Genomic DNA, 5,706 nt, shown 5'->3' on the forward strand with positions numbered 1-5,706 from the left:
ATGTATATATATTTTTAGGTAATTTTTTACTTAAATGAGGTGCTCTAATTCTAAATATTATTTTATCTTAGTCTAATATTGCCTAGTCAATATATTTAGATATTGTAAATTTTGAATTTTAAATTCAAGGAAACTAACAACTTTTGTTTTTATTAGTTTTTTTTATTTTTTAATTTAAGTTCTCAATGTAGTTCTTTAGTTATTTTTAAAAGTTTATTTGTTTTCTTGTTTTTCTTCGCATGCCTAACATAAACTTTATTAAAAAAATCTAAAAATAAAAGGACAATTACTAATATAAAGTTTAAAGTCAAATATTAATTTAACATATTTTAGTTTTAATGTATCAACCTAAGACAACAATCTTCAACATTAACAATCCTTAATTTATCAGTTATCAACATTACTGAAACCAAAACTCTATCAAGAATCAAACAAATCTTAGTTCATCAATTAAATAACAATTACATGTCAAATTCAAGCAATTTAATAAAACAACAATTTGATCCACAAATATTTTGCATGCAAAGTTACCAATAACATCACGTTATCAAATTGCAACTTGTACCTCAATTTGAAAATTATAATAAAACTAATTTCTTTTACATTTGGTTTTTGTTATAACCTAATAAAACAAGAGTTTAAGAAGAGAACCAAAAAAAAAACAATATAAAGAAACTCTTTGATTGCCTCAAACTCAAATTCCAACTATCAAACATCCCACAATTTAGTTCAAACTTGAAACCCTGTATACCCTCAAATCTCCAAATCTTAAATGAGTTATATATGGAAGAAGAAATAAAAATTGAAGAAAATAAAAATAAAAAGGAGAAAAATCTTACTCAATAAACTTTTTTTATACCTATTTCACATTATTGATTAGTTCGACGTAGGGGTGGCAAAGCGGGTCAGCCCGCCCCGCATTAGTCCACTCTGCGCTTGGTCCGCAAAAATGCGGGTCGGGTTGGCTCGTCCTGTAAAGTTATTGCAAGTTAGAATTCCTGACCCGCCCCGCATAAGAGCTGGCCCGCGAGTTTGTGGGCTAGACTGCGTTCTTTTTTTTTAAATTAAATATTTTTTTTTTATATTTTGTTCTTAAAATATTGTCAAATTAAACCTATATATTTGTTACTATCAAACCCATTTTTTTTCCTCCTTTTCAAACATGGTCAAACATCAAAAAATTAAACATTAAGATAAATATCAAATATCACTATTCTTCCACTTCCAAAACATTAAAAATACCTAATTCCAAAACATTAAACATAAACATAAACATTAAACATAAATATTATTGACATTCTTCCATTTCAATAACATTGGATGCCGCCTTAAAAGAACTTTCATCTATTTTTTTATAATTATAATATTCTCCGTCATTTGCACACATTAAAACAATGACAATTTTTTTTCTTGCGGGTCAACCCGCCCCGCCCCGCGTGGGCCGCAGGCTAATGCGGGTTAGCGGGTTGAAAAGGTAAGCCCGCCCTGCGTTTTTTACCTGCGGGCCGTGGGCCGACCCGTATGGCCCGTCCCGCTTTGCCATCCCTAGTTCGACATCTATTTTTTTTATTTATATTTTCTGAATTATAGATTTCGAAAGATGTTTTCAAATTTAGAAATATCTTTCAGATTTTACAATCTGAAATATCTTTTTATTTAAAAATAAATAAATTATAGATTATAAAATTTAAAAGATATTCTAAGTCTAAAAATACGTTATTGATTTTGTAATTTGGAAATATCTTCCTTATAGTATGATTTAAAATATATTCTTTTAAAGAAACACATTTTAGATTATAGAACTCATCAATACTTTATGAAATTCCATCATTCTAAGTTTGTCCAGATCATTCATTACAAAATGAAAAAAATAATAGAATAAAGAGTATGTTTTGTATTTTAAGATGTGAGTGTCACAAGAAATTACGGAGGTGTAGAAAGAAGCAACCAAAATGAATTTGTGAAAGAAAAGAAAGAGAAATTTCTAAATATTATTTTACACTTCACAAAACCACTAGATGCACTTAGATACAGATAAAAACAATCCAAGCATGGACTATTTTTACTATAGACACCATCCATAATTTCTATTATCACCTCTGAACCTTCTCTTTTTGTTTTATTTGAAACACTTACATCAAAGCACAAAATGAATGATTACACCTAGGACGATACTTATTGCGAGATAATGATAGAAGTATATACTTGCGTGTCCAATTAATTAAGAACATTTTTGGAAATGGGTTTCCATGTCTTTATTAGATACTTTTATGACATTAAAAAGTATTCTTATTGAGTATTAATGAATCAATTGCTCTTTCAGTTTATTTATATACGGAATAAAGTTATAGTGCATATTTATACCTTAATAAATAAACAAATAATCTTCGAGGTTTTATTAAAATTAAGTTTACTTCATTACTATTATTTACTCTTTTCTCACCTTCACATCCTATACATCTTATAGGCTAAAAGGCTGTTAAGGAAAAACTAAATAAATGATTTTTCTATTAGTTAAAATTAGCTTATTTACAAATTTAAATAAAAAATTAAACAATTTATAAACTTTTTTTAGATATTGATTTGTGTATAAATTAATTCTAACTTTATAAAACAAATTCTTCTCATTTTTCTTTTATAAATATTTATGGAAAAGCTAGTTAATATATACCTAAATGTTTTTCATGTAATAATAGTATAATAAAAAATATAATAATGAATAACGTCTCCAATTTTTAAAATAATAAATAAAAAAATTTAAAAGGTGAATTTTTATCTAAAAAAAAGTAATATTTTGAAAGTACTAATTCATTTGGGTACGAAATTGTCCCTTTTTAACGAAAAAATTTAATCTTTGACTTTTCTTCAACTCGTGGTTAACTTGTCGTTGAAAAATGAATTACAGAGTTAATCAAATGAAAATGAAAAAAAAGTGAGATGAAGGAGAAAATATAAGAATAACACTTATATCGTCATTAACGACATGTAAAATACTTAAACAAAAATTAAAAAAAATATTTAAAAATTTAATATAAAATATTTTTTAAAATAAAAAATTAATTAAAAATACTCATACTTAAAACTTAATTGTTTTTAAAATTTCATTTTGTTTATGATTTTTGAATTAAGCAGAATGTGGTGATAAACTCAAAAATAATTGTCATTGGACACAAACTTAAGTGTGAAGGTTCTCTATTAAAAAATTAAAGAAAAAACACAATATAGGTGAAGATGATGATTGCAAAATTAAAGAGATAAGATAGAAATGACCGAATGGGAAAAGAGAAATAAAGAACATGAATGGAAAGACAAGGCATAAATGGAGGAAGGATAAAGAGAAAGAGTGAAAGAAGCTTATGGAGGAGATTATTATGGAATGGTCACGTCACTTGGAGTGGTGAATGGTCACCCCACTTGGAGTGGTGGATGGTTCCAAGATAAATGGTGAGGAGCCGCCACTTGAGGTGCACTACACTCAAGATAAGACCCAATAACTTTAGGAGAGAAAGTTCATTAATCACTCAAGCAAAGTTACTCTTCTATATTCAAATTCAAGTGTCAAATACATGAGGCAAACCCCCTTTATATAGGGGAGAGTGGCTGGGAGAGTAAGAGTGAGAGGGGTAGGAGCGTCCTTTGTGAGAAACCTTCTGAAAGGTAGGTCAAAGTGGATTGCTTCTCAAGCTAGCCTACATCTTCTAGAAAATAGGTTAAGGGGCGATTTTGGAAAGGGTTTCTAAAAGCTATGATTTTTGTGGGTTTGGCACAAAAATTATCTTTACTATAGAACAAGTAATAAGAAGTCGCTCAAACATTGAGGTGTGACAATGATGCATGGTTTTTTTATATGATGTTAGACCATGCAATTGCGCATTCTCGTTCAAGTGATAATGTAATAACTAAAACGTTGAGGAGATAATGTGTTTGGTAATTCTAAAACTTGTTAATTTAGACAATGAATAGAATCACTCAAACATTATAAGAACACTCAAGTGGTAAATGTAGGTTGCTCAAGCGACATGTAAGCGTTTGAGCAAGCGAACGCGAGAATAATAAATAGAGATACTAGACTAGCTTGCTCTTCTTTGGAGATGGTCACTTAGGCGAGAAAGTCTTCCTTTATGCTAGGCAAAAAGATTATGTAATGGATGCGAACTTGCTCAAACAACGTGCATTTGATGTTGTTATGGTTTATTTACAATGTGCGTAAGGGAATGAGATACACACGCCTATCTTTTATATATGTGATGTGATGAAATGCATGCAATGGTAAGGTATGTTGATGATGTATAATGTATGTGAATATTTGCATTAGGACCTAGTATCATTATGTAAGTTATACCTAGAGTAGTAAATTAACCCTTCTACAGGTGTGATAACACATATTTTATGCAAACTATTATATCTTTATTGTATATTAAAACACTTTTCATGTGTTTTATTTTTCAATTTTTTAACTTTTCTTTTAGTAGTAATAAATTGAGTTCAATGTACATATTTACTTTAATTTTATATTTTTGGCTAATTTGACCTTACTGTTTTGTCCATAACTTTTGTTGTACATATTATTTTTTGCGTTCTCTATTATTTTATATGATTTTTTGAAATTAAGACATGTTTGTTGAATTTTGTAAACGAATTCATGTATATTCGATTCTCATTGTTTTAGTCTAAAATTTTGTAATTGAGTTTATGGATTTAATTAGATCTCACATTTAGGTCCATGTTTACTTTATATTTCAAAACATATGTATAACCTAAATGTGTTATAAATAGGGAGACACAAATCATTTGTTTAGTTTTGCAATTTTAGGAATTGTCATTTCATATTTTTTTTTCTCATTTCTAAAATTATGTTTGTGTTTTCTTTTTCATGTGTTTTCTATTATTCGTTCTTTATCCACGAAGAACTAATTATCTAGGGTCAATTCACAAAATCAAAATCAAACAATCGAATAGAGTTTTACACCAATGTTTAACGCTTCGAGTTTGTTCTTCTATTATCTAAATTTGGTTTTTCACTTTGTGATTACAATTTGAGTTTCTGATTTTATAAATCAAATTAAGAATCAATTAAATCTTAACACTTATATAGAGATTGAATGATATTTTGATTTGATTCCTATAATTGATTTGATTGATTAATTGAATGAGATAATTGTTAAATTGGATTTGAATATTTAGATAATTATGATAAGAGAAATTTTTGGTTCTTGAATATGTGAGACTTTTTATTTCTTGAGTTCAATTTCTTACATTTTGTTGCGTATTTACCTTGTATTTCACACTTTTCAATCCTTAAACCCCCAATTTTAATTTATACAATAATAATATTACATATTAAATAAAATCAATATAAGTCCTTTAAGAATCCACCTAAATTGTACTCTATGTTATCAATTTTAGAGAAACTTGCTTTGATTTCAAAAACAACATTGAAAATCAAGATGTAGTTGGTGATGTTAACAATTAAAAAAAAATCAAGGTGTGTGGTGAGTAATAACTAGATGTAGTTGGTGATGTTAACCATTAAAAAAGAAATATACCTCATAACAACTAGACTTTGAGAAAAAAAAAACTTATACATCAGTTGTTATAAAGTAGGTGTAACAAATCACTTTATAATAAAAAGTTAATGACCAATTTTCTAATACACTTTCGACACTAAAGTGTTTAGATTTTGTAAAAATGTCTAATATGAATATT

Source organism: Phaseolus vulgaris, chromosome 8 (assembly GCF_051622355.1).
Source record: "Phaseolus vulgaris cultivar YP4 chromosome 8, ASM5162235v1, whole genome shotgun sequence".
Lineage (NCBI taxonomy): Eukaryota > Viridiplantae > Streptophyta > Magnoliopsida > Fabales > Fabaceae > Phaseolus > Phaseolus vulgaris.